Genomic DNA, 21349 nt, shown 5'->3' on the forward strand with positions numbered 1-21349 from the left:
GCCACTCAATTCAAACTACCCCAAAACTGTCAGTGGATTTGAAATCAGTGGAAGTGGCTAATTTTATGACCAATAATAACATTGGTTGTTATGGATGTTAAGATAAGGGTAATGAATCTCATGCCTTTAAATATAAGCAGATCATTTTCAAGGTTTAGTATGTAGCATATGGATTTTAGAATATTACCCTTCACCACAGTCAGGATGAAAATCTACACTCATCATCAGGACTCCCAAATCTCATGCTCGTATGAGTAGTATATTTTGTGGGCAGAACATTTTCATTCATTTAAATAAGCTTCGAAAATTACAGATATAGGGGCAGCTAGGTGGCACAGTGGATGGAGCACCAGCCCTGGATTCAGGAGGACCTGAGTTCAAATCCAGCCTCAGACACATAACACTTACTAGCTGTGTGACCCTGGGCAAGTCACTTAACCCCATTGCCTAGCCAAAAAAAAGAAAAAAAGAAATTACAGATATAACTAATTCCAAAATTTGGTCTAAAAAAAACCAATACTCTTACTAGTGTTACTTTTGAGCCTTCCTAGAAATGGGGAGATTTGTGTTTCTTAACTGGGTGAAGATTCAATCCATTAGCCAGTGATGTTAGCAGTGTAACATGGTTCCATGTGTAATGGACTGCTAAAGAGCGCATTCCTGCTAAGCAGTCCAAGATATGCCATGAGGAAGAGCCTCTCACATGTGTTCACTTTCCCTTTCATGTGTAAAACACCTCAAGAGGATTATTTCACTAGGTTTTGGTGCCAGTGATAATGGAAGCCATCCCATGAAGGATGTTCATTTCACACTGGCGACCATCAAGTGATTGACATACTGTAGAACATTAAGTACTTTTCACATCAAGGCTTTGGCATGTGGCTTGCTGGAGAAAAAAAAATCTATTCTGCTGAATGCCATCCATACATAGCAGATGTGCTGTAGAAGAATTATGCAACCGTCTTGCCAGATTTCAACATGATGCCTGATGGCCATCATTGGTAGGAACCAATTGGTGGCTCTTTTAATATGAATGAATATAAGGCCACACATTGTTTCCCCTCTAGAAACACCCTGCCTCTATTACCTAGGCAAAAGAACTCTTTTACCTGGACCCCAGGGTAGTAATTGGTGATAGTTTGTACCAGTAAAGTAGTAAAGATGCCTTATATCTAGAAATGCTGACTTTTCCTCCTTTTTTTTTCCTTTCCTTTGAAGCAACAGGATTGTTTCTACATAAAGGTTTGTAGGCAAGGTTTAGAATGTTTTTTTAATGTCACATTCAATATTATTATTAGTGAGATTGTGTTTTAGTTTAGCCCTCCAACCAGGTGGCTAATGTTTAGATTATTTGCAAAAGACAAATCATTTCACCTGAGTTGGAAATGTTTAAATGCTCTTAGGACCACACACTTCCAGAAAGTTGTTTGTACCTTCTTAAGCCTAAATCGAGTCTGCCTGCATGAGTGCCTGTGGGTGGGGAAAGACTGGATACTATTACGCTGATGGAGGATGATAATATTTCTACCAATTGTTAAGCTGCTTAAATCTCTTCTCCACTTCAGGAGTGTTTAGCATATCGTTTTCTAAAAATCGTACTCAATATGCCTTAGGAAAAGCAAGATTCAATACTGTGTTCATGTGAGATTATCTAGGACTAAGCTGCCAGCAAGAATCTCTGTCTCACTCAGTAAGTCTCTCTATAAATGCTCCTTTATAAACCTCTCAGGGGGGAACTGGGTCACTTGATGTTGTTTCAGTGCATCTGGAAAATAGTTATTGGAGGGGGGGAGTCAGAGCTCTTTGTGCAGGGTTTCAAGGGATTGAATGAAAACATGGATGTGACACATAGCAAATTGTATAGAAACATCCACTTGTTTGTAACTACCCAAACTAGTCATTATCTGCTCTTAGTTCAAGTAAGAGGTGTCTGACAAAGATGCTGAGATCAAATGCATCTTATTGCTCCTCCAAAAGCTGAAAATCATTTTTCTGATGTGTTTCAAGAAAGCAGAAAACCTAGTTGGTCCTAAAGTGAATGTGAGGGGGCAGCTAGGTGGTGCAGTAGATAGAGCACTGGCCCTGAAGTCAGGAGGACCCGAGTTCAAATTCGGTCTCAGACCAAACACTTGATGCTTACTAGCTGTGTGACCCTGGGCAAGTCACTTAACCCCAACTGCCTAAAAGCAAAAAACAAAAACAAAAACAAAAAACAGTAAAGTGAATGTGAACTTTATGTTCCAAATGAATTCAAACCTAGAGAATTTAATGACGAGTAGAACTGGGCAAGGCAGCAATTGAATGTGAGAGGCTACCTACAATAAGGGGGAAAGGAAGAAAGACAGAGTCAACCAAATAATTTGGGAAGAAAGAGATAGAAACGTCAACCACACTTGCAGGATAGCCAAAATAATCTACCAGAAGAAGAGCTCTCTCTCTATATATATATATATTTTTTAGATATTTAGATCAGCCTTTTCCTAAAATGTCTCTAGTAGGAAAGATTCAAGGTTTTTAAGTTGGGCAGTACCATTGCCCTGAACCTGAAACAGTGGATCTCTTAAGTGTTTTGGCTAATGCTGCGTGGTTCATACTTTTCATAAAATATTAATTAAAAGAACACATGAGCACTTTTCATTACAGGATACACTGAGACTTAAAATAACTGGTTCTTGATGGTAGTCAGATTGCATTTTATTTCTTTCTTAGCACAAGATGCCAGGCTGTTTCTTCAAATTAAGACAATATGCTTATAGTGATGAACCTTATTGACCATCTATCTTCCTTTTGTAATCTGGCTCTCATCAAGCTGAAACAAAGCCATTTCTTCTGACTGTGGCTGATTAAACACAGAGTAAACCTAGATCTCTGAGGAGGCTCTAACGATTCTCCACAGAGCTAATGTCAGCCCAGCACCTGCAGCATTCCATTTCCCCACTTCCATCATAAAATGAAGCATCTGTTATAGTAAAGCATTACCTTTTTATCATCCACTGTATCTTTCCATTTGCCTTTTCTATTGCTCGTTTGATATAAATCGTTGCTGTTTTGTCTGTAACAAATGGTCAGTAAAGAAATTCTGTAGTTATTGGGGCTTAAACACAATACACAAAGTTTAAGATACCTGTGACTTGGGTAAATATCACATGACCAATATGAAGTTCTCTTCTTTAAATAAAAGTAGGTTAAGTAGAAATTGAGGTAAATCCCTTCAAGATTTAGTGATAAAAGTATATTTCCTTTCTGGATCAACATATCGCTTCTGATACTTTTGTATTGTGCATTATTTTTTTTTCCCTTTTATTCATTTCACCAAATGCTTGATGCTGTCTAGGTGAACTTCTGAAGGATGTAATTTCCATTTACTGATATTTTAGGTTAAGGTCACCATTTGAAAAACCCATGGAAAAAAATACAATAAAACATATTATTAGTTCTCAAAACCAACTGCGATCATTCATTAACCTAAGAGTATCCTCGTCTTACCACTCTGAGAAGAAGCCTTTCTTTTTTCTCCAGGGGTGTAAATTTGGACTATTCAAAGCACAAGGTTGATCATCATTATGCCCAAAATTGTAAAAGAAAAGAGATAAAAGTTAGACCAGGAGATATTCACAAAGACAAGGCAGTTCTGCTTGTACAGTAAAGATTTCATAGGGACTATTGGAGAACACACTGGTGAATGAAAATGACCCAGAGTAATCTTGAAAAGGCATAGAGACTTTTGAAGATGGAACAGTTTTATGGATAAAGTATAGGATGTGGTCATTCAGAGTTTAACAGACTCTAAGTTGGTTTTTTAAATTGTTATCATTTTTCTTGCTAAAGGATATAATACAGATAGGAAAACTCTGACCTCAGAACTTATTGTTTCCTTTCATTTGCAAATATTATCATTTGCTGTTAATTTCATAAGCTTCCATTGCCAGTTAAGTATGTTAATATAAACAAAATAAAAAGACTTAAAGACATTCAAAGGGTTCTTCTATACCTTGCTTCAGAAAAGATGTTGACCAGTAGGATTAAGTGAGGCATAGTAGGAAGCTAATGACGTGGACTTGGAGTCAGAAAGATTTGGGTTTGAATCCTGCCTATAACACTTAGAGTTGACCCTGGGCAAATTACTTAATTTTCCCCCTCCTTTTCTTCATATGTAAAAGAGATGATAGTAATATCATCTACCTCACAGGGAACTTACAAAGACCAAATGATAAAACATAGGTAAAGCCCTTTGAAAACTCTAAAGAACTATATAAGTGTAAATTATTATTTTTTATATTATTTATATCAGTATACTTGCTAATTGTCAAACAGAAAGATTTCATCCTACTTTTTGAAAAAGTCCACCATTCCTCCTTCACTCAGGAAGATATAAACACATCTCCTATGCAAAACTCAAAGTTATTTCATCAAGCACAATACTAGACATATGGAATATACTTAATGGATACTTAACAATCTAATGTATAATATTCTTATTATGTCTTTGGGCAGGAAGGTAGAAAGTTAGTCAAATAACAAGCACTTGTTAAATCTCTGCTATGGATGTAGCACTGTGCTAAGCACTGAGTATAAAAAAAATGGCAAAAAAAAAACTAGTCCCTGTTCTAAAGGAGAACAGTCTAGTGAGGGATAAAATATGTTAACAACTATGTACTGAAAGATCTATAGCAGATAAATTTGGGAGCAGGGGTAGGGATAGGCTGACTAGTCTTAGAAGGAAGTCATCAAGATTAAGGAGGCCTGGAAAATGCTTCTCCCAGAAGGTGGAATTGTAGCTGAGACTTGGAGCCAGGGAAGCTATAAGGTGGCAATGACACAGGAGAGCATTTCAGGCTTAGAGGCAACCAATGAAAATGTGTGCAGTGGGGAGATGGAGCGTCCTGTGAGAGGAATAGCAAGTAGGCCAGAGTCCCTGGCCTGGATTGTGAACTTTAAAACTGTTTTTCAATATAATTGTTTCCTTCTAAATACTATGTATTTTGTTTTATGCATTTAGAAACATTGTTCTGAACAGGCTTCACCACACCGCCAGCAGAATCCATGATACAAAAAAAGTCTAAGAAACAATGCTTTGGAGGGATGAACCAGGTCAAAAGATAATGTCCATTGTCTGATCAATGGTAAACTAGAGTTGTAAGGTCCGAAACTATATTCCTATTCAAAGCGGCAGACAATTCCAAAATAACTTTTTTCTTTTTTTTGTAAAATTGATCACTTAGTTTAGATATTTAGCAGCGCTGGTGAAGTGACTAATACTTTGACATCTCCATACTTCAGCTATTTAGTGCAGTCTTTTCTTACTTTGTGCCTCTCATGCTTTCTCATTCTATGCTTTGTTATGATTATATGTACACCTGTCTCATACTCCTCTTCCCCTTTTTTAGCTTGTCAACTACATAAAATCAAGATCTTCTTCATTGCTGTCTTCCCCCTAATACCCAGCACATTGACTTGCACAGAAGAGGTACCCAAAAAATGTCTGTGGAATTAAATCATATTGAACTAAATCCACTGGACTAAAAGCTCTTGGAATTCCTCTAGTGCAGGTCTATATTATTAGGACTAGCACTTATGTGATCTGGGAAATCTCATCAGTGAGTCCTATAGTGAACCATATGAAGGCTTGCTCAGAACTTATTTGTCACTGTTCACTTGCTGGCTCTGAAGACGAGATGCCAGTTCTAATGGAGAAATCCCGTGTTACTTTCTTTGGTGAGCCCTGTATGGTTAGCCTGTATGGCCATCATGCCTTCTTTTTCCATTTCAAAGTGACTATGTGTGTCAGCGGTAGTTTGATTTTCTAGGTCAAACTATGACTACATTAGTTTATTAGGTGTTTCAAAAACACCAAAAGATCATGTTTAAATAGTGCTTTGAGATTTGCAAAGCATTTTACATTTACTATCTCATTCAATGCTCCCAATTACCCTAAGAGATGCTTGCTATTTCCTAATTTCACAGATGAGGAAGCTGAGACTGAGAGAGGTTAAGGCCCCACAACTAGTATGTGTCTGAGGTGATACCAAAATCTATGTCTTTCTGACTCTACACCCCATGTTCTGCCCATAAAAAACACACTTCCTCTTATAAAAAGTGAAATGTACATATTATTTTAGTATTCACAAAATGCTTTCTATTCATTATACCATTTGACCCTCACAATAACCTTTTAAAGTAGCTGCGTATATGAGTAGCCCATTCTACAGATGAGGGAATTAAGACACATGGTGATATTCTCAGAGTCACACAGTAAATGTCTGAAATGAGATTTGAACTCGGGTCTTTCTGATTTCGAGTACAGTAATTTATCTCCTATGTCAAGCTGCCCCAAAGTATATGATGGGGAAAAAAGTCATTTAACATGGAATGGTTTGTGCTTTTAGCTACCTCACCACATAAAGAACTTTCTGCTGAATATACATCCAAAAGATGCCTTCTGATTGATTAGTTAGTTTTTCATTTCTTCCACATTTTTCCACAAGTTCAATGCAAAAAAGAATATTAAGTGAAAAAAAGACAAAAATGGAGAGGGAAAAATTGCTCTTTTTATATGAAAGTTCCATATAAGCTAACTTAGTATCATATATTCTGAGGATGAATCTGGGGGATGTCTCAGATTATATATATATATATATCTACCTGCATAATTCACACTTCATTGGCCAAGACTAGTATTTCATAAATCTAGCAGATCATAGCCTTGACTGACAGAAGTCATATATCTTTAACACAAAGTAAAGAACCTATGTTATTGAGTAAAGGTTTTTATCGAGAACCAGGCCCATTTGACATTTCCTTACCACTCCTTTAAAGGGTACTTACAGCATAGTCAGAAATGCATTTAATCCAAAGGGCGAAAAATCTCTGGAATTAGGAAACAGAACATCCCTCTCTTGCTTGGGAATTGTGATAGAAACAAACTTCACTTCATCCAAGGCAGGCTGAAGCTTTAACGTTAAGAGAAGATGAAAATGCATTTATTACTGCTGTAGTTCAAAATTTCCATCTTACTACATTTGAACATGGATTTGGAGTTTACTAAAATAGCATCAGTTCTGCTGCCAACAAGATCATATAACCTTAACACAAAGTAAATATGAAAGTAAAAAAGAAATGTAACCTTTTTTAAAGTTCTCTCTATGCAAATATCATGCAGAAGTCACTGACTATAAAGCATTCCTATAGTTCTTCAATATCGGAACCACCTCAACAAGTTATTATTGTAAGTCTGTCCTTTTGATTTTTTTTTTAAACATTGTAGAGTCTGTGTGCCTGTATGGTCTCAGTGAATTTCTCTAGTCTAATATCACAGGCTAATGGTAGGAAAGTCTCCAAATGTCAAATTAAAGGGAAAAGATACAATGTCCCCAAGCACTTCTGGGTTTCTCTGTCTTAGAAACTTTGAACCAAATTCTCACACTGCCTTCAACTCATTTTTCAAAACAATGAAAGAAATTAAATAGAGTTGTGCCTGGGATGTGGGTAGGAAGATATTCAAATATACTAGTCATAGTTAAGTGCTTGCTAAGCATAAACAGTTCAATTGTTTTGTTTTGAGTCTTTCTTTGACATGTTACAGAGAAAATTGGTCCTTTATGTTACTCTGTCTGCATTTGGAATTTATAAAGCCTCAAAGTTACGGTTCATTTTAATATAATGATTGATATCTATAGCTATTGAAGTCCAGAATGTGGAAGGAGCTTTATGACCATGCAAAGGACCTAGAACTAAGGACTGGTGATGAGAAAATACAGAGGTGAAGGTGAGCCAAAGACACAGAAATCATCAGAATTCCTTAACCATTTCTATGCATTTTGACATCAGAAAGCAATCAATGTCATCTACACAACTAATAAGGGGAGAAAAATTCTGATCAAAATTCAGCTTCCCCAAAAGTGTACTGTTATCCCTATTATACAAATGTATTCAGATCTTAAAATAGTAATGATGAAGAGGAAGAGGAGGAGGAGGAGGATGGTGATGATGATGATGATGAACTAACATTTACAGAGCACCTACTATGTGCCAGGCACTGTGCTAAGGACTTTCAGATGTTACCTCATTTCATCTTCACAAGAACCCTGGGAGGTAGATGCTATTATTACCCCCATTTTACAGATGAGAATACTGAGGTAAACAGAGGTTAAATGACTTGCACAGGGTCACACAGAGAGTATGTTATCTGAGGCACTAGTTAATACTGGAAAATACAGTGGTAAATATGCACATCTATTGTCCTGTTCCTATCTTCAAAGGTTATTAAAGCACATTGCTTGTGACACTATCGCCCTTTGGAATTTTTTTTTTAATTTTGAGAAACATGATAATGATCAAACTGTTGGTAGCTGGGCGATGGAATAGATAGAAAGCTAGACCTAAAGTCAGGAAGACCTGTCTAGCTTTGTAACCCTGGGAAGCCACTTAACCTCTATGTGACTCAATTTCCTTAAGTGTAAAATGTGAATAATCATAGCACCTACCTCATATGGTTGTTGTGAAGATCAAATAAGATAATATGTGTAAAGCACTTAGTATAGTGCCTGGCATACAGTAGGCATTGTATAAATGCTTATTCCCATTACCCCAGAAGAAGAGAAGAGAAAATGTATTTTTTATTCCTTCTTTGCAGAAATGTGGTACTCCAGGTGTGGAACATTGCATATACTTTCAGTCTCAGCTGACAAATTGATTAGTTTTATGGCTTTTTCCTCTTTCTTTCTTTCTTTCTTTCTTTCTATTCTTGCTATTCTTTATGATAAAAGATGGGAAACAGATCTATTTTCATAAGTGAAGATGATATAAAAATGACATTTTAATGTAAAAACAAAATTTATCAATAAAAATTAATTTTAAAAGATAAAAAGCTATACACAAACAGAACAATTGGCTGTTAGTTTCCATTAATGGACTTATTCCCAAATTATTATTTGGATGTTACTAAAACATGCAGATAAATATTAAGAATGTTGAATTTGCTAAATCATTCAGAAGATCCATTTTGAGAATATTATCAATGGCCTGAAATAAATTTGTTAGAGAATACTTCAGACTATTCGTCAGATAAAAGTCAGTGACATATGAAGGGGAAGAAAAATCAGATCATTATTCTCAACACAATTTTCAATCTTGTGTGAAGATCTGTTTATGAGGATCATAACCATAACTACAGTTTTATTACATAGTCAAGATGCCATTCATGTATAGAGTTGTTGAAGGCTTGCCAAATTTAAATATGAGATTTTTCCTTTTGTTACCTTCCTGAAGAAACATATGCCTCATCCAATTGTTCAACACATAATATGGAGATCTAGTACCAACCTCAGTTGGTTTCATCAACGACAATGTCATACTCTAAAGAGCTATGATTTTGTTGGTATGGGCACTCTTTCCAATGATATAAATCTTAACATGTGACCTGTTAGCTAGTCAATAAGAGTTGTTGAGGCTGAAATTTCCATCGTCCTGCAGCCAACTTGGTGATGTTCTTCTCTGACTTTAACTAGGTTGATCCTCCATGATAGATATACAGTTAGCCACCAGGCTTGTATTTAAAGTCTCTACATCTTTGTAGATCCAGACAAAGCTTGTGTTCTGCTGGCATTACCTTCAAGAATATTAAATCACCTCACCATCACAAAGAGACATCCAATCAGCACATTAATAGGGATTGGTTTCATAAAATATCATTTCAATTTGTTTTTTTTTAAGTTTTTATAAGAAAGAGAAAAGCAACCCTTAGTGCTATTATTTGTTCAATATGTCAGCAATAAGTCTGAAATGTTGGTGCAGTTTCATTTGGATGAGCACAAATTGCTATTGGTATGACTAAATAGCACACAAAAGTATTCTCTGGTCTGAATGTGGACCAAACAAAGAGGAACGAAGTTACAAATTATCCATTACTAGGGTGTTGCAACTGAGGATTTGTCACAAAGCACCAAAACTTAGAGGGCATTGACAGTACATATATTTCTTGGCCATGAAGCTGAGCTTAGTACAGTTATCAAGAATAAGTTGTTCAACTAGGAAGTTTGTTTTGTTGTTCAGTCTTTTCAGTTGTGTCCAACTCTTTGTGACCCCATTTTTGGGTTTTCTTGGCAAAGATACTGAAGTGGTTTGCTATTTTCTTCTCCAGCTCATTTTACAGATGAGGAAACTGAGGCAAACCGAGTGAAGTGACTTGCCCAGGGTCACACAGCTCATAAGAGTCTGTGGCTGGATTTGAACTCATAACAATGAGTCTTCCTAACTCCAAGCCTGTTCTCTATCTATTGTGCCACTTAGCTGCCCTAGCAGATAGAATAAGCTACTTCCCACTAGCTACTATACAACATGTGAACTCCTCTTCCTCTCTTTGTAGCAGAATGGCTTCATGGGCTTTGCCCATGGGGACTGGGTATCCTGATCTCTACCCTCTTCCCGCAAATGAATTTGTCTTAAAACATTGATTTAAGAATAACTTTCATGCTGCTTGCCTCAGATGCAAAAAATACTAGTTATAGCTCTACCATGAAGTTCCTGCCACTGACTCAGTAGCAACTGAAATCTCTCAAAAGTTAAAAAGAAACAAATTAAAATGAATTTGAATGAAGATACAGTCAGATATACCATATTAGATATGAAGTATCAGTTGAATTGTAGATGGTGATGATATTATCAATCAATCAAAAAACATTTACTAAGCACATGCTATGTGCCAAATATTGTACTAAGTGATGGGGATACAATGACAAAAAAACTGAAATTGTCCATGACCTTTAGGTGCTTATATTCATGTTATTACTCAAAAATGTAAAAATAGTACAAAACAAAAATTAAAAAAAAAAACAATCAATGGCAATAGACCTCCTAAGTGCATATCTACCAAGTTACTAGAGTTAGATTAGATAAAATACACTTTTATGCTACTTCAAAAAATGCATTTGGAGACTGCTTAAAACTCAAACCTCAAGGGCAACAAAGGAATAGAATGATGAACAATTGTAACTTTTTTCAGATAATTTTATTCTATACCTATTTGATAGAATCGTGTCTTAAAACAGTAATTTGAAGAATTGGGTCTGAAGCTTTTCAGGATACAATTCTGAGGCTATTACTGGATTTTATGGAGGATACTGAAGATATTATTGGATTTGATACCTAGGGACAATTCCTGTCATTATCAGAAAAAAAAAATACCTGGTTATTTTTTTTTCCCAAAAAACCTAAATTCTTTGATTTAGCTAAATGATGCTTATGTGGAGTCTACAATGTGTGCTGTGCTTCATACATGTAATGTTTTCTTACTCAGCCCCTAGAAAAATGAGGGGAGTTTCCCCACAGTCTTTTCTAACACAAAAATTTCCTTCTGCCCTTTTGCACACAAAAGTCCCATTGATTAGTATAGTGGTTACACTCATGTGCAAGGGCTAAAGGGTTGGGGCTCTAGTCAACTTTGAACTGGTTTAACAAGAATGATTACCACACCTTCTGAGAGCTCCACAATGACTTAGCCACTAAATATTGTGTCTGCAAAGTAAGTTGGAAAAATTTAGGAAAGTTCCCTTAGGCTATTGCAGTCTGAGGAGATTGGGAATAAAGATAAGAGCAACTGATCTTCTCTTAACCCATCCTACTTCATTCAAGTTTCACATTCTTTTTGAGTGCCCTGAAATCCAATTTCAGGAATGAAAATAAGGCTGTTGTCCACATATATCATAAAAAGGGGAGAAAATGAATGTAATTCACTATTCCCACTCATGGAGTCCAAGAAAGGCAAAGGATATATTGGGAAAAACATTGGCCTGAGAGTCAGTTGAAAGTTTTCAGTCCTAGAACTGTAATTAAAAAATTATGTGACTTTGGGCCTCAGTTTCCTCATGTATACTATGAATGGGTTAGATAAGATCATTGGTGAGGAATCTGTGGCTTTCTAGGTCCTCAAGTGTGGCCCTTTGACTGAATCCAAACTTCACAGAACAAATCCCCTTAGTTAAAGGATTTGCTCTGTAAAACTTGGACTCAGTCCAAGGTCACACCCAAAGACCTAGAAGGTCACATGTGGCCTTGCTGCAGATTCCCCACCCCTAGACTAGATGATTCATTAAATAACCATTTGTTACAGAGCCACAATGCTCAAAGCATTATCATCTATAAGGCCCCTCCTAGTTCTAATGTTCTTTAATTAGATAATTCAAAGAATCGGTCATCATCATCATCATCATCATCATCATCATCATTTGCTTAGTCTGAATTATGCATAGTATTATGTCATGAGGGTTAGCAAAAGAAAATAGAAAGGAGCTTCTGATTTGTTGGAAAATGAAGGAAGTACATATTCAGAATTTTTGCTCATTTTTTGAGGAAGGAAATGAATCTCTCCTTCCCTCTGGTCTCAAGGTGCCCAGATCTCAAAAGGCAAGACCACATAGCTCATAGGAAAAGTAAATAGAAACTAAAGAATGAGGGTATTCCCATGGACCAAGAAGTCTCCTGCTTAGCCCTTGCAGCAGGATATAATCAGAGGTGAGGGAAAAAATACATTTGTCTAGATGCCAATGGATATTAACCTCTACTCTCTCCTCTTATACAGGCTGCTTAACAGCTGCCATCTGGCTGCCAATATTCTTTGAACAAATCCCAACTCATAGAGTGAATCACTAGGGGTGCCTGATATCTGGCCCAGGGTTGTTTATGTGCATATGGGAAGAAAGATAAAAACTTGAAATATGCCAAATAAAGATTAAAAACATATATTGATAACATGCATACCACTGAAATACATAATTGTGGTGTAAAAAAGACTGCCAACTGCCTAATCCAGGAGAGCAAGAACTTCTGAAGGATCACTCATTCTTACAGGTCTCGAGGCCATCATTTATTGCACCAGAGTAATTTACTAAATAGTATGCCAGCAAGTGGCTTACTCCATAGGATCAGACCTACAGGTTCTTTCTTCTTGCCAATGGAGATGGTATTACCATTTTGATTTTTAAGACAAAATTATAACTTTGGTAATTTTTTAAATAGTCAAAACGTTGCAAAAAATAGTATAATCAGGCATAGGCACTAAGTGCTTTCATTTTTGGTTAGGTTAAGAATGAGATCACTCTCTACTGTCCTGGTAAATGGGGAAGAAGTATTTATAAAATATAAAAAATGTTGTGCCCTAGGAATGCATCTCAGAACATCCAACATAAATAGTGAACACATAAAAGCATCAGAAATATTAATTGCCACATATGGCATTCTTGTTAGCAAGTCAAACTGTTTCAGACATGTATGAAACAAAAGAATGTGCAAGTACTGAGAGATAATCTTGCCATATATTCTCCTCTCTTGTTTGAATCCTCAATATTAGAAGGATACGTAGAATTTAGAGAGTGTTCAAAGAAGTGCTACCAAAATAAGTGAATGGTTAGAAAATAAGCCCTTCAAAGAAAAGATGAAATAGTGGAGTTTCTTCTGTCTGAAAGACATAGAACTGATGGGTGACAATCTCCATCTGAGAACTTTTTGACTGTGATACCTTCAAATTTACCTTAAAATATTTAAGTGAACCTATCTGAAAGCAGTGGAGTGTATTGGAACAGAGGTGTCCAACTTGATCTCTGGACTGTGGCCTGAACCAAAATAAAATGTAATTTGAACATGCTTAGCAACAACAACAACAACAAAAATCACAGTGCAACATATATAATGTTAATTTGTGGTTTTCTAAGTCAATATACAGTCCACAGGGATCAGTTTCTATTTGAGTTTGATAACACTGGACCAGAGGAACTCTGGAGCTCGCATTAAGCCCTAATTTCTCTGATTCTACTCATCTGTTAATTGAATCAGAGAAGACAAGAATGATGGCATGACATTTGGTCTGAATAGTTTATTCCATGAGAGTTAAGCACATTTTTTTAGAAGTTCAACTCCCCCTTCTTTTTACCAAAATATATTTTGAAATATGCTTGGCACACAAAAGGAAATTTTGGCTTTAAGACTTTACCTTTTCCCATCTTGTAACAGTTAGTTTTAGTGAAGGGAGAAAGATCTTTGGTTTGTACCTTTTCCCCCCAACCCCCTACCTTTGATGGATTAGTCACAAGGTGCTTTCAGTTTTGGTTAAGTTAGGAAGAACGAGATCACATTATCTATTCACATAGTTAACAGTGGCATTAGCATTCTACATATCCTCTAACAATAAGTGAAATTTCGTTGCAAATTGGAATCTATTCTCTTTCCTTTGTAATTCATTCACAAATTTATTCAGCCTTGTGCTTTTGCAATTTTATGTGAACCATCATGAAAATGTGCATAATGGTATATAGTTTTAAAAGCTACATGGATATACGAATATTCTTGCATTTCTTTTCCATCTTTCCTAAATATTCTCTGGGTTTTATGTTTTGCAATACCTTCTGCTTGTACCTTTGGTCAAGATGGTTGTTGGCCATTTGCCATTTTGAAATGTCCTGCAAAATGAATTGCCTCTTTTGCAAATAAGAAAAAAAAACTAGGTAACTATTACAATCAGTGTTTCAAAATACTGTACTTGAATTATAGCTAGTCGGTAGCACCCTCTTTGGGGGCAAAGGACCATAGAGAGTTTATTGTCTGTTCAACATATATAAATCATACTCCAGGCGATAGTTTTCTTGAGACTTCAAATCTTCCAGTATGTCTAGAATAGAGCACTGTGAAACTTTGTGCAAAGAATTTCAAACTTCTAATGTGAGAATGGTTTACTTTTAACTTTCAAATGTTGTTGGCTTTCTTTTCTTATAATCATACACAAATATCACATATTATGCATATACCCTAATTCCTGCCAAAGGTGGCAGTGTATTCTAATGCAATGTGTTTAGACACAGAAAGGCCTAGGCTTTAGTCCTAACTTTGCCACTTCTTAGCCATATATTCTTTGACTTTAATTACTCTATTCCTGTCTTCTGCTCTGGACAGATAATATATCCTCATATAAAGTGAAGATGATAACAATTATACCACTCATTGTAAAGCATTGTAGTGAGATCAGATGAGATATAAATTACTTTAAGACTCTATATAGAAATAGAAAACTACTAAAGAGACAAACAAATCACTGTTTTTTTCTTCTTCATTCAATGGGTAAAGTCCATTTTATTGGATTTACTTGTCTTACTTTTAACTTGGTAGAGTTAATTTATTCTTGTTGCCATCTAAATGCCAACCTGACTCTCACATTATTCTTATAATTTAACTTCTGATTTAGCTACTCTTCATCTTCACTGCTTTGTCACTTCATGCCTCTCAGAAGAAATAGCACCTTTTGGAACTAAAATCAAATATGCTATCTCACCTTTAAACTGAAGCTCTTGTTGGAATTAACTGGACTATGCATTATAATACAATTCATTTATAAAGGCATGTTATCATATAAATAATGATATTTTACAATTTTAAGGAGCTAAGAATGGCTTTACAGCACTCAAAGGGGGACTTTAAAATTCATTTTTAAAAAGAGAAATCATTCTTTTCTCCCACTGAAACACTGAGGAATTCATGCAAGAAATTACCACTTGTGTCAGAGAAATATTGCACATATAAATACGTATGAATCACTGTTTAAGATTATTAAGAAGACATTTCCTACAAATACCAAATACCATGCATTAGAATAATATTCCAAAACACAAGAATAAAATAGAAACACTTTGTTAAGAAGGGCCCATTGTAAATTAGCTGTGTATTTGTTATAAAGTAAATCTGCATTTCCCTATTTCCACTCATAGTGTGGATTCTTTTTCATGCCTCTGTGAATTAATTGGAATAAGATGTATTCTGCATATATCAGAACAGCCAATTCCCATCAGGTAAAGAACAAGACTTGTTGATCACTTCATTGCCAATTGGAAATAGAACCAGATTCATTGAAATAGAAAGGAAATTGTAAAAACAAATGTATCAAATATTCAAATGAATCCATGTTATCAAAGATATATATATAGAGAGAGAGAGAGAGATAGATATAGATATATCTATCTCTCTCTCTATATATATATATTCTCTCCTACAATTAAATCAAAATCCAGTCCTACCTGTCCCTCCTGTGAGACTTATTCATGCTCTGTCATAAGTTTTTCAGGAACATGTCTATCCACCATGCTGGGGGCCTTTCTCTAGTTCTGATATTGCAGGAAAAGCAATGGAGTATGCAGGCAGCTCATTGGTTATCCTCCACTCTTGGCCATTTTTTCTTTCCTTTGTGAATTTCTTTGATGACATTATTTATGCTGCTCTTCCTTTGTAATTCCTTGTTTATAAGGCTTTACAACCTGTTCGTGTTCACCAGGCACCTCTTAATTGCTCTTTGTGTGATCTCAACTTCAATTCTTCAGTGAGCATAGTATCGAATGACTCCCAGCTATACATACATTTCCAGAAAACTGTTGACATGAAAAGGATAGGTAGTTGTTTCAAGGGGAAGTTTGGAGCATTAGAAAAAACTGACAATATCCCTACTCATATACAATCAGTTACCCAGTCTTGTCATTTCTATCTCTACGGTATCACTTATTTATATCAATATAATATATATATACATGCATATACACATACACATATGTATGTGTATATGTATACGTACATATATAACACATATGCATGCATGCATACACATATGTATAGGTAGTATCTCCATTCTCTTCATTCAACTGCCACCCTTGTGTAGGCCCTCACCACCTCATGTTTGAATTACTACAATAGCCTGTCTATTGGTCTCTCTGTCACAAATCTCTTCTCACTCCAACCTATCATCCACTCAACTGCCAAAGTGATCTTCCTGAAGCATAGAATTGACCATGTCACCTCCCTATTCAATAAATTCCAATGGCTGTCAATTACCTCTAGGATCAAATGTAAAATCCTGTTTGGCTTTTAAAGTTCTTTATAATCTGACTATTTCTCTCCCTTTTATCTTCTTAAATTTTGCTCTTCTCCATGTTTTCTACAGTCCAGCAACACTGGCTGACTTACTGTTCCCTCAGTCAGGACACTGCAATGCCCAGATCTGTGCCTTTTAATAGGCTGTCCTCATGTCTCAAATGTTCTCCCTTTTTACCTCTTCATTTCTCTGGCTTTTCTCAAAACTCCTCTCATAGCTCACCTTCTGCAAGACATCTTTCCTAGGCCTTTTCTTCCCCTAATGTCTTCCCTGTGGGATTACTTTCTATCTACTCTGTATATATTTTAGTATATATTTAATTTTTGCACATTATTTCTCTCTATTAGAATATTAGCTTTTTGAGGGCAGAGATGATGTTTTTGCTTTTTTTTTTTTAATATTCCTAATCCCTAGATCAGTGCCTGGAATAGTAGGTGCTTAATATATATATTTGTTGACTGCCATATTTTTCAAAGAAGTTTGAGTAATTTTGATGTCTGCATGGGAAATCCCTCGTTGGATAAAATCTTCTATGGCACTGTATTATTCTATTGAATACAACACTTTTTTAGAGATTACAAAAAATTCAGAGTGTGATCAGATATTCTCCACGTACTACAGTCAATTGTGGAATCTACTAGAGTGTTACTTGTGAAAACATGCTTGTTTCTTGCCAATATTCTCCTCTAGGGTATTATACACCTTCAATTCACAGGCAGATCATTCTCATGTTGTTGTTTTTTTACATTTTTCTAAAAGTAGTCATTTGAATAAGTAGTTACTGATGTTCCCTTAGTCTCCTCTTTGGGATAATACTTTTATTTAAGACTCTCTCCATGCCAATCCTTCAACTCTCTCCAAATTGCACCTCTTATAGCATAAATTTCTTTGATATGTTCTTGGTATAGTTGTTTCCATCTATATTTTCTTCAAAGTCATTTCTTCTTCAAGCACAACTAAGATTGTGTAATGTTTAAAGTCCAGATGTGGTAGCTTCACTATTCTTGATGGTGAAAATAGTTCCTTATAAAAAAAAATTGCGTATCTAATACTATATATCTTTAATCTTTTGTCCTCCAAGTTTCACCCTTAAGTGCTCTCAGGATGACTTTGCTTAGTTGGGTTACTCACAAAGCTTTCTTTCTACTTTGTCCCCTTCCCTTAATTCTCCCTATTTTATGAGGTGATACTGATCATGGATTTCCACTATTTGACTCTTAAGATTTTACAAATGAATTTATATTTGAAGCAAATGCTTCTATTGGTTACCATTTTTCTCCTCTTGTCAATCAAATAAAGTGTTTGTTGAGTGAGGTGAGTTTTAGGCACTTTTAATTTCATAATGATGATAATTAGCCATGTAGAGGGCCTGGACCCGAGATTTAATTGGTATAGGAAAATCCCCATTAGGAAATAAGATGACATATATAAAGTGCTTTGTAAACCTTCAAGTGTATATAAATGCTAGCTACTATTGTAATTATTTTTTAGTAGTAGGAGGAGCTCTACCAATGTAAATATGCAACTATTTTGCAATTTATTATCTCAGAGAATTGCTTAGGGTACTGTGAAGCTGTAATTTGCCCAGGAAGAGACTACTGTTATGTGTTAAATATGGGACTGTAACCCATATTTTGCTGATGCTGAGACCATCTTTCAGCTCTTAAACTTCTGTAAGAATTTGTCATTATTGGTGTCAATGTCCTTTCCTTTAACCATTTCCCATTTTTCAGAGTGTATAACATATAAATATTTCAGGTCATAGTTACTTGTAATGTAGCATATATTTAATTTGTTCTTACTTCTGTCTGTGTTACTGTTGATCTCTGCTCTAATAGATTGATGACTCAACTTTACATGAAGAGCTGATTCATAAATTACTCCCACATCAGTAGTAAGTTATTTCCTATCTGTTAACATAGAACCACTTTCTTTGTGATGTTATTTGGTGTTTATTATGTATACATGATTCTTTTCTTGAAGAAAAAATCAATAACATGTAAGTGTGATAATTCTTTGAGATCTTTGGCCTCTCTGATTCCTGACTCCTGAACCTTATTTTCCAATATTTTTTAATGTTACCTATGCCCACATTTGCACTGAAGTTTAGTTAGTATCAAAATATGGGATGAAATGATACTGTATCTTTGAGTTCATTGGCAAAGGAAACTCAAAGAGGAACCAGTATCTACCAATGGAGATTGGCACCTCTTTGCAATTTGCAGTCTTGGAGAATTGGCTGGGGCACTGAGAGGTTAGGTAGTTACCTAGGGTCATATAGCCTGTATGTATCAGAACTGGGATTTGAACTCAGGTCTTCTAGATAACAAGTCAAGCTCTTTATTTACCACACCACGCTGTCCCTCATAGTATCAAAGCATACTGTAGGTTAATTGAATTTGTTAGATTTTATTAAGTTCTTCATAGATCTTTATTTTTTCATCCTCTATAATAGAGGTTGCTCTATAAATTTGGTTTATTTTCACAGTGGTCTTTTTGTAGATACTAATCATGAGCACTACAATACAAGGTGATCAGATGTTCCACAAAATTGTGTTTCTTGTTGCCAATAGACACACAATGAAATTAACTTCACTTGCCTCTTGAAAAAGAATCTGTGAGTCATCCTTCCAGCTACTGGCAACTTCCTTTTTATCTTCCATTTTAATTTAGAAAAATCTATCAATATTTTTACAATCTAATTCCTGTGGTTGTGTATCTATTCCAGATTTTCATGAATTACTTCTGCTAGGAATATATCTGGTTGATCACTGGATAAGAATGTCTCATATAGAGTATTAAAAGTTAAGTTAATATTCATAGGTGACTTTAAAACTTCGCAGACAGCACTGTCTGTGTCCATTTCCGATATTTTTGTCACCATCTCTACAGAGGTAGAAGGGCACTGCACAGTACAGAAGATGATTTTCATGTTTTTCTTTGTTTCATATATATATATATATATATATATATATATTTTATATATATACCAAGGCCAAAGAATTGATCAGCACCAAGTGGCAGGCTACTTTATTTAAAGTTGGTATTGAGCCTCTCCATTTGTAGCTAAGCTGGTCTTAGGAAAATACACACAGCATGAAAACGTACCCAAAGCCTTTCCAGAATGATAAAATCTGTTTGCATTGTGAGGGAATGGCCTATAAGAACTCAGCGTCACCTAAACACAACAACAAGGCATTGGAGTAGGACTTTTATGGAGGGAAATAGACGTAAGAATGAAATACTTATAAGGATTTGATCTAGAATCTCAGTTTACACAGAAAAGTGTAAGTCAGTGAACTCATCAATGAATTAAGTACAAATGAGTACAGAACTGTGAGCTTTAAGTCTTTTCTCTCACTGACTTGCTTAGTTGACCCCTGGGAGGAAAAAAAAAATACAGAATCAGTGTGGGTTTCAACTTAAACATCTGTTGGGGGAAAAAAAGTGAGGTGGGAGAGCAATTAGTCTCATCCTTCCTTGGCATAGTTTCAAAAGAAAACTAAGAACTGTAAATCACTTTACACATTTGTAAGACAATCTAAATGCATAATAATCATAACCATAATAATAATAATGGCAAAATATGTACAGTTTAAATAGTAAACCCCTCAAAAAGCATGCATGAGAGTTGATTTGAGTAGTTGCATATGGTTATTCTTCATCTTTATGCATTAGTTAAACCAATTCCTTTGCAAGCAAGGTTTTATCTTGGAAGTAATTATTTATAAATGACCAAGTTGTAAAAATTTGTGAAAACAGCAGTTAAGGGAAGGCATAGTAGTATGGGGGGCAAGGTAGGAAGTTTGGGCCAGATTGATGATGTCATCCATGTGGAGAGTTCTGGAGGAGAAACTCATTTAACCAATACAGATCTTCACCTTCTCTGCAACTGATAGTCCTATAGTATTTCTTGAAGCAATAAGAAGTTAGGTGACTTACCTAGGATCACAAAGCCAGGATGTGTCAGAGGAAGGACTTGAAGCCAGTTCTTCTTGACTCTAAGGACAGATCTTTGTCCACCACAGCATGGGGCTTCTACATAGTAGGGATGATGGAAATTCCAACTGGCCTTGGATTTTACAAATGACACTCCAAGTATTAGCATTGCCACATGGGTCTGACTTTAGGCTATACTATGCCTCCTTCAGATAGAATCTCTTTAAGAAAAAGAAAAGCATGTGTAGTTGTACATTAAAAATAACACCAATTATAAGCCATGCTAAAATTTTATATAAGCTAGACTTGGGAAAATGTAGCCTATATTTGGATGACTATGATATGTCAAAGTCCAGCAAAACATAAATGCTTTAGAGTTTTCTGTGCTGTTAATTTCTCATGCATATTGTTACATTTCTTGTACTAGTATATATTCCAAATAAATTAATCTTCAGAAATCATCCTCTTTCTGAGGTCAGAGTTTTTTTTTTCATCTGTGAAACTGTAAGCTTT

The 21349-nt window shown here is 35.5% G+C and overlaps 1 long non-coding RNA gene across 2 annotated transcripts in view; it reads right to left on the minus strand.

Moving 5' to 3' along the window:
- Window positions 1-21052, minus strand: part of LOC110192801 (uncharacterized) — an 85481-nt gene extending 64429 nt beyond the window's left edge. Inside the window, exons 1-5 of one of the 2 annotated variants that reach the window (XR_002320253.2) lie at window positions 20840-21052; window positions 16053-16400; window positions 6826-6950; window positions 3487-3534; window positions 2980-3052 (exon numbers count right to left, since the gene is read on the minus strand). This is a non-coding gene — a long non-coding RNA (uncharacterized LOC110192801). The remainder of the gene's footprint in view (window positions 1-2979; window positions 3053-3486; window positions 3535-6825; window positions 6951-16052; window positions 16401-20839) is intronic. The other variant, XR_002320255.2, reaches the window with a different exon arrangement.
- Between the last annotated feature and the right edge of the window lie 297 nt (window positions 21053-21349).

Source organism: Phascolarctos cinereus, unplaced genomic scaffold (assembly GCF_003287225.1).
Source record: "Phascolarctos cinereus isolate Bilbo 61053 unplaced genomic scaffold, phaCin_HiC Scaffold_3;HRSCAF=262, whole genome shotgun sequence".
Taxonomy (NCBI): domain Eukaryota; kingdom Metazoa; phylum Chordata; class Mammalia; order Diprotodontia; family Phascolarctidae; genus Phascolarctos; species Phascolarctos cinereus.